The sequence below is a fragment of the Erpetoichthys calabaricus genome, chromosome 5, assembly GCF_900747795.2.
Source record: "Erpetoichthys calabaricus chromosome 5, fErpCal1.3, whole genome shotgun sequence".
Taxonomy (NCBI): domain Eukaryota; kingdom Metazoa; phylum Chordata; class Cladistia; order Polypteriformes; family Polypteridae; genus Erpetoichthys; species Erpetoichthys calabaricus.
The window spans coordinates 180,194,835-180,207,901 of record NC_041398.2 but is presented as its reverse complement, the minus strand read 5'-3'; the positions used below and the strand labels follow the sequence as shown (position 1 = coordinate 180,207,901).

The 13,067-nt window shown below is 40.6% G+C and overlaps 1 protein-coding gene across 1 annotated transcript in view; it reads left to right on the top strand.

Annotated features, from left to right (window-relative positions):
- Nucleotides 1-255: 255 nt before the first annotated feature.
- sh3bp2 (SH3-domain binding protein 2) overlaps nucleotides 256-13,067 on the top strand; it is a 111,034-nt gene continuing 98,222 nt past the window's right edge. Inside the window, exon 1 of the mRNA XM_028802269.2 lies at nucleotides 256-515. The gene's annotated coding sequence lies outside the window, so the exon portion shown is untranslated. The remainder of the gene's footprint in view (nucleotides 516-13,067) is intronic.

Here is a 13,067-nt window from a genome sequence, read left to right as displayed (position 1 = left end):
AGCAATTACACTAAATCCCAGTGGTTTAGCACCAAGGAAATGTGACGTTATACAGCATACAACTACACTGCACTGAATTCATCATATTACTTCTTCATGAGAGTGGATTTTACATTTGAACTTGCACGTACAGGAAAATAAAAAAACCTTGATAACTCCATGAGAAAGCGGAATTTCTAAGATGCTGACACAAATTCGGATTATCAGATATAAACAAGTTACATTTATTGTCCGTCACACTTCTCTCACCTCATCCTGCCCTTGTTCTTCCTCATTCAATATCGGTGCTACGCTTTCATATCCCCGACACCCGCCTCCTTTCCGAAACTGAAACCGAGGAGCTGCAGGTTGAACGCACGCGCCCGCTTCTGCAACTGCAGATCAGCACGAAGACACTCATTCAGCGCCAAACTCGCACAAATCAAAGGCAGCCGAGCTGAAGCCGCTAAACTACGGCCGAGCACCCGGAGGCACTGACTGGCGATAGAAAGAAAAACTGTCGAGAGCTCAGTACGGTAGGTCAAAGTCGCCTCAGCTGTCCGAGGGCGCGTAGGGAAGTGGGCATTGCAAACGGTCCCGTCATTTCTGCTTATTCTGACTTCTCCTTTCAAATTAAACAGTTTCAAGCTAAATATACACTGTGGATGTGGCATACTTGAGCAGGTTAACGCAAGTACTTTTAGCAAACCCGAAAACTGCTTTTTAGGAAAGTTAAGGAGATTTTAGCGCGTCCAAGACGTCAAACGTGTAAAAAAATCAAAACGTAGATGTTGTCTATGTTATTATAAGATTTACTTAGATTTTACACGCGTTTTTACTACTGTTGTCTGAACTCGAGCCTTTTTTTAATGTTCCCAGGAACTGTTTCTGTATAAGATAGAATAAATTTGCACATGGTATAGCATTTCCAGATAATCAGTATACACACGCAAATCATGGTTTACCGAGTCCTAGCAAAACTGAACTTTGAAACTGTTGCTGGCTTGTTAGAACACATGTTGTGACCGCAGGCTTAAATATGCAGTTTGAAGTTATCCAGTGCTACCTATCCAATTTATAGTTATTAACGGTGTACAAATCTTTTTTCATGCCTTTGCCTTTGGGTTTTCCAATTTACCTTTTGCTCTCAAAGGCAATCAGGCCATAAGAGAATGTGACTATGCCCTTTAGACAGAGGACTGGGAAGGAGAAAAGTGGGTTTCATAGTGGATGGATAGTTGTTTTTTATGTCTTCACTTTGGCATTTGAGGAATGTGAATATGAGGAAGAAGTTATGATCTATACATTAACAGCTGTTAAAGATTTTCCAAGAGCTATAGTCTGCCATTCTCTGACTTTGTGGGTATTTCCATTGAAGACTTGCCCACGATGTCAGACTGTCCAATTCTTTTTGTTTTATTGATAATCAGCTTAGTCTTCTGGTTCTAGTTCAACTGTCTCTTAATGTGCCAACAACAGAATTAATGCCTGTGAGTTTGTGACATCTGTAGCAAATTGTGAATATAATTGAAATATGTTTATAAACTCATGCCTGCTATACCTTTTTTTTCATTTTATTTTTCCTCTTTTTGCTGACCTATTTCCAGACATCTTTGTAGTGCAATAGAGTGCATGAAATATGTCATTTCAGCTCTTAATTTTAAAGAAATGGTACACCTGTCCAATCCTGTACTGAAACCACCATAAAAACTTCATGCAGCTCTGAAACGATAGACAGGACTCTTTTCTACTCTCCACGGGATAGGAAGGGTGCTCGTATTATGAAGGGGATGGAGGAAAGCACTCGGGAGTCACTATCCTGGAAGAGTCAAAATCGCCAGTAAGCCAATGGGGTCAGGCCTGTTGGAGATCTGAACTGGTGTGTCAATTTGAGGCGGCCTGTCTGGGTAGGGGCATGGAAGGTCTTGGCATTTCAACTTGATGATCATCTTCCTCTGCTGTTGGAGGAGCTTTGTAAACTCCCCATTTCAGTGGTGGCACTCTCTGAGGTGCGCAGACCTGGGTCTGGCCAGATCTCTAAAGGTGGGTACACCTTTTGTTGGTCTGGTCACTGTGATGGCTGTCATAGTCAGGGAGTGGCTGTTGCTGTGGCAGTTTGGCTCCTTCCAATGATGTTCGATCTCACTCCTTTCAACGAGAGTGTTATGAGACTCAGATTAAGGCACTCTCTGGGGTCCTCGTCTGTTGTCTCAGAGTATGCTCCAACCACGGTGAGTGATGTCACAGTGAGGGAGACATTTTATTTGGTGGTTGATGGGTGCCCGCAATACTCCTCTGGTCATGGGTAACTTCAGTGTGACCACTGGCATTGACAGGGCTGGCTATGAGGATTGAGTTGGTCCCCATGGGTCTGGTGACCATGGTGAAAGTGGCTCCATGTTCCTTGACTTTGCAAAAATTCATGGACTGTGGATGTCTGGATCCTGCAAAATTAGACTTGGTACTCCAATACTGGAGGTGTGATGAATGAGATCGATCACATCCTTGTAGGCAGACATTAGAACTGCAGAGTCTACAGAAGTACCCAGTTTGTGAATTCTGACCACAGACTTGTTGTTGCTACTCCCACCTTAGGTCCAGCAGGTTACCACCTACTAGAAGAATGGGGCTGTACCTAGCTAGACTCCAAGATCAGGCTGTTTCTAATGAGTTTGTATGCAGTTTGTGTGAGGAACTTGCATACTTGAGTGCGACTGCTGATCCTAATGTGATGTAAGAGACCTTCTGTGACGAGACCCTGATGGTTGCTGAGGGTTGTGTTGGTGTTGCCGGTGTTCTCAGAAGGAGGTGTTTCATCTCGCAGGGCACCCTGGATATCATCGAATTGAGTTACAGCACATGGCTTGATGGCAACTCCAGACTGTACCAGGAACTGAGAAGGATGGCTGCAAGGGCTCTGTGGGCAGATAAGGAGGCGTTTGTTAGAGGAATCTGTGAGCAAGTGACACACCATCTATGGTTTAGTGAACCCTGTCCTGCTTACAGAGGAGTCAAAGCATTACGCACATCCAAATCTGCTCCTTGGAGAGTCACAGTCAGGGTGGGTGATGGATTAGTCCTTACTGATGATGCTGCAATTTTGACCCGCTGGGCTGGCTACTTTGAGCTTCTTTCTAAAGCTGATCCTCTGGCTAGGTGGTTGATCTCTACATCCATGGTTCTTGAGGCTGATCCTCCATTTAGCTGTGAATCACCCAGTCTTACTGAGATTGCACAGGTGGTGAACCAGCTGAGTGTAGGGAAGGCTGAAGGTATCTGTGGTATTCGGGGTGAACTTCTCCAGGCTGGTGGTGAGGCTGTCCTTCTTGCATTGATAGCAATCTTTGCTTCCATTTGGAAGACGAGCATCATCCCAACTAACTGGAAAATGGGACTTGTCAATCCTATATGGAAAGGGAAGGGTGATCACTTGGATTGCAGCAAATACAGGGAGATAATACAGCTCTCTGTGCTGGGTAAGGCCCTCGCTAGGGTCATCCTCAGTAGCATCCACGATCACTTGCTCACCTACCAGCAACCAGAGCAGTCTGGTTTTACACCTAAGAAGTCTACCATCAACTGCATCTTGGCAGTGAGGGTTCTCATGGAATGCAAACACGAATATCAGCAGAGTTTCTTTGAAGCCTTTGTCAATTTTCATAAAGCGTTTGACTCAGTTGATCTTATGCCCTGTGGGATATCCTGAGACTTCGTGGGATCTCCCCAAAGTTGATGGATATCATGGCCGGCCTGTACACTGGTACTGAGAGTGCTGTACAGAGTGAAGTTAGAACATCTGCCTCTTTCCCAGTTGATTCTGGGGTTTGTCAAGGGTGTGTTCTTGCTCCTGCTCCGTTCAGTGATTTTGAGGATATTTGTTTCATTCACTGATCTTGACTTTGTTGACGATGCTGTGATCTTCACAGAGTCAACGGTGGTTCTAATCGGGGCTCTCGAGAGACTGAGCGAAGAATCTGAGTGTCTGGGCCTGTAAATGTCCTGGATAAAAAACAAAATCCAGACCTCTTGGGCACAGCCATCAGCAGTGTGTCTGTCTGTGGAGAGAATGTTGACCTCGTCGGGAGGTTTAATTATCTTGGCAGTGTCATTCAAGTCTCTGGTGACTCTTTTCTATGAAGTCTGTAGACAGATTGGGAGAACGGGGGTGGGGAGGGTGTTATGAGGTCACTAGAAAGGGGTGTGTGGTACTCCCAATATCTTTGCAAAAGGACAAAGGTCCAAATCTTTAGAGTCCTGGTCCTTCATGTTGTGCTATATGGTTGTGAGAAATGGACGCTATCCAGTAACCTGAGAAACTGGACTCCTTTAGTTCTGTGTTTCTTCAGAGAATCCTTGGGTATTGGTGGTTTGACTTTGTGTCAAACAAGCAGTTCCTCATGGAGTCCCAAATGAGGTACATTGCCTGCACTGTGAGGGAGCATCAGTTACGGCACTACGGCCATGTGGCGCAATTCCCCAAGGGTGATCCAGCTCGTAAGATCCTCATTTTTGGGGACTCCAGTGGCTGGACCAGACCAAGGGGTCACCCACGTAACACCTGGCTGCGGCAGATAGAGGGTCATTTCCGGAGGATGGGACTGGACCACTTGTCTGCCTGGGGGGTTGCAAACCAGGATCCTGAGTTGTTTCGTTGTTTAGTGGGTGCGGCAACACACTGTACCAGTGCATGCTCCCCAAATTGACTTGACTGGTGAGGGTCACAGTGTTTATGTGTTGAGCTGGATAGACCAGGCAAATATGTCAATAACAACTTCTTTCAACTCCTTTTGGAAAATTTCAGGACACTATGAGGTGGAGATCAATTGATATACCAAGAATTTACCAATACTGACAGTAAGAAGTTGTCGCTGAACTCATTTTGCTCCTATCGGTATGTTCAGTAAAATCTCTGTCACAATGTATGCTTTCAGCACCTGTCACTTTTAAAAATGACAGTACCAAGTCCCAGTTGTAATATCAAGTCACGTGCTTCCACTTTGTCCAGAGCTGTCAATGAAAACAAAAGAAGCTTGCCAGGAATGAGAGGGTGAACACTTAAGCTAAACCCTACTCAGGGATGGGTCAGACACCAATCTATACACAGATGCAGTGTGAATATATATATTTGCTTCAGCTAATAGGATACTAAACCTAGCAGAAGTCAAATATAAACTAAAACCATTGCTGTTGACTAAATGTAACATGAGCAGCTTGCTTGTTCAGTTGAAATCACAACCAAGTTGTACAATACAAAGATTGTATGGCCACGAAAAAGAGAGAAAGTGACAAGGTCAATTCATGGCCAACGTGATTTCCCAAAGCACACACTCATTCATTTATCATTATTAATGTATATGTGTTAAATTATTGTGTTACTCATTTGAGGTCATATGATCCAACCCTACTCTGAGGCCATTAAGACAGATATGATCTCTCCAGTGCATCTTGCATCTACCTTTGAGAGTTCTTCCAATGGACTGTGCCTTATCCACCTCTTCATGGAGATGTAGTTGGTCATTCTATCTACATGCTCAAACCTCCTCAATGACTCCTTTTGATCCAGAAGAGCAGTGGTCTTTTTTTGAGCTGAGTTACTGACACTATCACAAACAGTCAATCCCTCAACACAGTGCAGAACCTGATTTTGGCCACTTATTAGTCTTAGTCCAGAGCTCATAACCGTAGGTGAGGTAGAGGACATAGACTGTAAATCAAAAGTTTCACCCAGGACCTTTGGGGATTTTGGTTCATATTGACATGATAGCATTATGCAGTTGCTGCAGATGTGTTGTCCATGATGCAAATCTCTCGTTCCACCACATCCCAAATGTGCTCTAATGGATTGAGATCTGGTGACTGTGGAGGCCGTTTGAGTACAGTGAAGTCATTGCCATGTTCAAGAAACCAGTTTAATATGATTTGAGCTTTGTGCCAGGCACGTTATCCTGCTGGATGTAACCATTGGAAGATGGACACACTGTGGTCATAAAGGAATGGACATGGTCAGCAACAATACTGTGGTAGGCTGTGGCATTTAAACAATGCTCTGTTGGTACTGTGAGACCCAAAGCGAGCCAAGAAAATATTCCCCACACCATTACACCACCACCAGCATGAACCACTGATACAAGGCAGGATGGATCCATGCTTTCATGTTGTTGGAACCAAATTCTGACCCTAATATCTGAATGTTGCAGCAGAAATCGAGACTCAATGTTTTAGCAATCTTTTATTGTCCAATTTTGGTGAGTCTGTGCGAATTGTAGCCTTAGTTGCCTGTTCTTAGCTGACAAGAGTGGCAACCAGTGTGATCTCCTGCTGCTGTAGCCCATCTTCTTCAATGTCCAATGTGTTGTGCATTCAGAGATGCTCTTTTGCATACCTCAGTTGTAACGAGTGGTTATTTGAGTTACTGTTTTTTTTCTATCAGCTGAAACCAGTTTGGCCTTTGTCCTCTGACGTCTGATATCAACAAGGCATTTTTGCCCAGAGAACTGTCACTCACTGGATATTTTCCCTTTCTCTGACCATTGTCTGCGAACCCTAGAGATGATTGTGAGTGAAAATCTCAGTAGATCAGCAGTTTCTGAAATTCTCAGACCAGCCCGTCTGGCACCAACTACCATGCCAAGTTCAAAGTCACTTAAATCACCTTTCTTCTTCAATCTGATGTTCGGTTTGAACTTCAGCAGGTTGTCTTAACAATGTCTAAATGCATTGAGTTACTGCCATGTAATTGGCTGATTAGATATTTGTATTAACACGCAGTTGAACGGGTGTACCTAGTAAAGTGGCCAGTGAGTGTATATAGTTTGACTGATTTTAATACATCAATGCAGGAAATCGTGCTTTCTGTAAAATGTGCAAACATAAACAATCACTGCCACGCAAAGTGTGTTGACTAATATGAACTGTAGGACTTTATGGATTATGATATTGTGATCAATGCAGTCTTTAACACTGAGTCCTCTGTCCATTTAGGGTATAACTAAACCTTTTTTATTCTTACTCTCTTTTGCTAGCTTTTGTCATGATGACTAAATGTTTTTGATTGGTGGTACATCATTTTCTTTTTTTTTTAATTTATTGTAAAACGTTTGGCTTTTTTGAGAAATAACTTTTTTGTGTCTTGAGTTTGATTTTTGCTTTACATCTGTTGGATGGATTAAAAGCATTACTTGTTAAAAAAAGTAATATTTTTCTGTCCAGTAGTCATTCTTGCAAATCCAGAATGTGATAAGGCAGGCAACTCCGATTTAAACTGTGATACAAATACACATACAGTTTTGATTTTTAGCAATTTTTAGATCAACTTTAACATGATTTTTAATATCTAGTCATGAGCTTTTTAAAAAGGGTACGTAGTTAAGTTTCCCATGCACGTTTTTTTTTCTTCTAGTCATGAGTAACTGTATCTGTTCAGCTTCATGAATGGTTTAATAAATGAATGAATTATATGTGCCGAAATAGTTTATAGTAAACATATAACTTTCATAAAAACATTTTTGAGTGTAAAACACATTATATATGAGTAAATAGCTATAGTTCATAATATAATATAATGAGTAGTGTTCCCACACAGTAATGTAATAAAATATTGTTCAAACCAATTCAGTCCTCATAGGGCATATTGGTCAGATGTGTTCTGCATGCTGCATTGCACCCAGAGGAAAGTTGTCAAGTGTTCAAGTGTCACAGGATTCCAACAACGGTTTTCATTAAGAAAACCAAACTCAGTTCACTTGTAAACAAGTGCTTTAAAAACAGGAAAGAAGTAATTCCATTTAGATTTCATATTAAAAAAAATCTTATTCACAGTGAAAAAAAAGTGAGTTTAATCTGAAGAGCCTCTTATGCATTTTAACAGATTATCTGTTGAATTCACAGAAAGGGGCTTATTACTTTGGGGTGTTCATTCTATTCTTAGAAAGGAAAAGAACCACTCACCACAGGAAAAGCAAAAAACAACAACTAGAGAAAGGAAGATGCTCTAAAATTGTTTTCCCTGTTATTCAACTGTAAGAGAGTTATTGATTTCTGCAATCTTCACAGCTACATACAGAACAGAATATACCATCTTCCTGAATATTAACTGATATGCAGCAAAGCATGGCAGGGATTCTTTCAGCAAACATTTAACCCAGATCCATGCATGACTACAACAGATATACCAGTGGATCTGAGCAGATTGCCTAAAGCTCAAGGTGTACATTGGAGCACCACCAGACGTTATATCCTTAAGTATCTAATTTAGAATTATTTCTTAATTACTTCTGCTGAAGCCTCAATATTTCCAAGTAGAAGTTAATAAACAGCTGTAAGTGAATGGATTACAGTAATGCTTGCAAAGCTGTCTTCTCAAGATTGCTTAATAATTTTCATTTTGTGAGTAATTGAAAGAAGCAGATAAAGTGGCATCTTTTCTTTCACTATACCAATTTGCATAGTACAGGAGAAAGTATCTTAAGTTTTCAACAGATTTATAAATGTTACGCATTTCTGAACATTCTTTGTAAATTCCCAGGTTAATGTCTGTCTATAGCCTGCATCGATTATTTCATTTGCATGTACTCATTGTCATCATATTAAGTATTCATAACATAGTCATGAAAGATTGGAAACCTATTAGTTTTGAATTAAATCAGTTCATGGGAACTTCCTTTTTACTGAATACAGTTTCTGTTTTTGTTATCAGAACTAACCCTAAAGCTTCGGTTTAATTGTGTTTATAGATTTTTTGAATGTTTCTCACAATTTTCAGTGGTGACTGTGCACTAAGTATGTAAAAGGCATGATTCGCACCAATACCACTGTTTAAGCGATCTTGCATATAAAAGCTTCCACTATGTATATCTTTTGTCATGTTGTACAATAATGTAGTATTACAAAATCCAATTATGATCAAATGACAGTGCAGTAGTGTAATCCATCAGCAGTGGGTGTACAGCATAAGCCAACACTTGACTGAGAGTGAATGTGACAGAAAAATGTGCATTAAAAAGTTTTTAATAAAGGAACTTGATAGATAGATAGATAGATAGATAGATAGATAGATAGATAGATAGATAGATAGATAGATAGATAGATAGATAGATAGATAGATAGATAGATAGATAGATAGATAGATAGATAGATAGATAGATAGATAGATAGATTACAGTTTATTTGTCAATGCACAACTTTTAAGAATTACTATAGCCTATATGCTGTTAGGTGCTGTCTTGCCACAACTAGTGAACACACTTGGAAAAGTCATCCCAGTTACTGGGAGCATTGGAATTACTGGATCAATAGATTGTTTCAACAGATTGGAAAGCCCAACACAGACTCTACTATAGAATACCCAGGAGGGGGTGGCTAGCTGGTTGAGATCTCCTGGACTGTGACTTTGATTTTCTCTCATACAATTAATCGTAGAACCCCCACCAGAGGTTTATTTTCTCAAGGGTTGCTGCTAACTGGAGTTTTTGTGTTCTTCTCCTATGTTGTCAACTGGCCATGGATCAACAATAAATTAATGGGCAGATATTGTTGATTTCCATTTATGTTGATCAGTTTCTACTTTATTTTGTGTGTGTATTAACAGTTCTGTCTCTTTATATGCACCAATTCTGCATTTAGCAATTTGTAAAATCTATACAGTACTTGCATTTTACCTGAGAACTTGTCACATCACTCTGTGCCCACACTCAGTGAAAAGCACTATACAAAGAATAAACAGAACTGAATTGAACTTTCGTTGTGAATAAGGTTTCAGTACTGATATGCCCTATGCACCACACAAGCTAGGCCCTAAGCCTATCATTTTAGTAGAATCCATAGTTATGATCTGACCAAACTATGGCAGAACAAGTAATTTGCAGTGTAAGGGACGGCTGGCAGTTTATCCCGGCCAGGACGCCCCGGTAATGGAAGGATGGGGGAAGGCAGCTTATCAAGGACACTGCCTCCCCCAAGATGATAGATAGCAGCTTCCCTGGAGTGCAGCAGTGCCCCGGATGCCCGCAGGGCACTATGGAACTTGGAGTTCGCTAGCACAGCCCTGCTGGGTACTGTGGGTGCTGCCAGGGGACGCTGTGGGAAGTTGGTGGGAAAACAAATTCTCACCTAGCCCGGAAGTACTAATGGGCTATGACAACGGAAGCCCCAAAGTACTTCCGGGCCGATTGAAAACCTGAATGATCCAGCTGACCCAGAAGTGCTAGTAAGTCACGTGGGAGGAAGAGCAGAAGCACTTCTGGGCCAAGGACTATATAAAGGACTGATGGGAACCCAGCAAGTGAGCCGGAGTTGGGAGGTAGTTGACAGAGCTTGCTGGGAGGTGTGGAGGAGAGAATTGTATTATTTGTTGTTGGTTTATTTGTGTATGGTGGCTATGGTGCTTAAAAGGCACTTTAAAGAAAGAAGAATAATTAAAAGAACTTCTTTGTGCTTTTAATCTGTGTCTACATATCTGTCTGTTGGGTTCACGGGGCAACCGTACCCTCTGGTGTTCACAGCAGCTAAAGTAAGCTTTACTAGAGGCAATGTCAGTATGTACAGAACATACCCTAATATAAACATATTTAGTGTCTCAATATTCCTTTTTCTAAACACATGCAATTTGTTTTTTGTACTTTGATTTTAGAGTGCCATCTTCAGTTACTTTAAACAGTTCAGTTTTCTTTGACCATACAAGCTGGATACTGAGCTGATGCTAACTCATAAGCAGAAAACAAAGGCTGCAGATGATGAGAAATAATACAACAGAATATGAACATGAAGTATGACTTTTCTGCATGTCTGTCACCTTCTATTGACTGCCTGGCAACTCTTTTTCCTCTCACTCAGTTCCATTTCCCATCAAACAACTCCCTTTATCTTGTCTCCTCACCATCACTCACCTCACTCCCTTTTTCTCTTTCTCTCCCTTTTTACTTACACAGCATTTTCCTAATATTAAGTGTTATGTAAACTTTTTTTGTGCAATCATCAACATTATTGTCCTCTTGTCTATTACTTATAACATATCTTACTGCATAAAAACAAAACACTTATCTGCAGTTTCATGTTGATAATTCACTTAGTGAATGAGAATTGTGTTTTTTAATTATCTTTTAATAATTGTTTGTTGTTATATTTTAGATTTAAAGTAGTTATTTAGTCACCATAATGAATGGATTGGTCTTTTAAATATAAGAAATCCATAAGAATGAGTTAAGTCCTTATATTGGGGTATTTAAGAGGTTATGTATAGGATCCTTTTGATATTGTTCTGGTTTTTTATTGTTTTTCTTGTGCCATACACAATAAATAATTTGACAAGTCTTTTAAATAAAAATACCATTATCTAAACAGATTCACAACATTTCCCAAGAATAAATTACTTCTGTATATTGGGCAGTGTCAATGAGTATGTGCGGGAACCTTTTGATATTGTACTGGTTTCTTGTTTTTCTTACTTCATGTATAATTATCTACAAATAGGTCATTTCACCCAAATCTTTCATTTGTGGCATATGTTGTACCCACAGTTCCCCATGGCCTTGAATTGGAGTAAGCAGGTTTCAGAATATATATATATATATATATATATATATATGGTTGAAATAGTTTACTGTCAAATAAATGCAAAGAGTACGCGACACGTGTTTCGCCCTCATTCTGGGCTCATCAGGCGTACACACTCCACTGCACTCCCTCTTGGAAATCGGACGTCAGCGCCAGAGGCGATGCCCCTAACGTTGCGCCACGGCGTGTGGTTCGTTTATTTGACAGCATGTAGATCGGGGTAATTACATTCACGGCATTCGTAGTCTGTGTCACAATCTGATTGTATGGGTGGTTACCTACCAGGTAACGCTTGTGGTTGGCCAGCAATCTGCGGTTGAAATAGTTTACTGTCAAATAAATGCAAATAGGTAACCACCCATACAATCAGATTGTGACACAGACTACGAATGCCGTGAATGTAATTACCCCAATCTACATGCTGTCAAATAAACGAACCACACGTCGTGGCGCAACGTTAGGGGCATCGCCTCTGGCGCTGACGTCCGAGGTTCAATTCCCGAGAGGGAGTGCAGTTGAGTGTGTACGCCTGATGAGCCCAGAATGAGGGTGAAACACGTGTCGCGTACTCTTTGCATTTATTTGACAGTAAACTATTTCAACCATTCTATGATCTGCTCCTCACAAACTGAGGGCACTGTGGCGGATGTTAGCAGATTGCTGGCCAACCACAAGCGTTACCTGGTAGGTAACCACCCATACAATCAGATTGTGACACAGACTACGAATGCCGTGAAAATATATATAAATATATATATATATATATATATATATATATATATATATATATATATTAGGGGGGCAAAGTCCAAAAGTCCACTGGCGCCTTCGGTGCCCAACCCCAGTTGCAGCCAGTCTGCTGCCCGCGTTGTGAATTGGGGGGCTGAACGCTCCCCAAGGAGACGCGGTCGCTCCTTCAAAATCCCCTCTTAAACGGTGATACAATCGGAAACAAATACAGTTTTTTTTTACTACCTCTTTGCTCGATCAGCTGCTGGCTTGATGCTGCTGCAGTGCTGCATGATCTGCATCTCGTGGTGCACTTCGAACATTTAAAAGCCTGTACAGCAGCTGTCCTACTCTTTGTCTTTTATTTCTGGCCCCGGGTGTGGTTAAATCTCTTGGCACTCATGGTTAAGTCTCGTCTCACGGGACTTAAGTTCTTGATATTTTTTAGTTTATAATTTAAAAATGGAATAAGAATCTGAAAATTTAACAACATCAAATTAATCTTCGATAAATTCTGAAAAGAATGATACCAAATATATATATGTAGGTTTTAAAGTAAGCCCGATTTAAAGCGTGAAAAACAACGTGACATAAAAACGTCACATAAAATCGTTGCACAAAATTGTTGTACTTTTAGGCTTAGGATTTTATATATAGAGAGTATAGATTGAATTGTTTTCAGGAAGTAGCTACAGTCTAGATCTACCTAGCAGTTTTATATTAATTATTAGTTTGCTACCAGCTTATGGTACCTGAACTATATATACATATTTTCTATTTTAATCAAGAGTCAATTTTTAAGTTCAAGT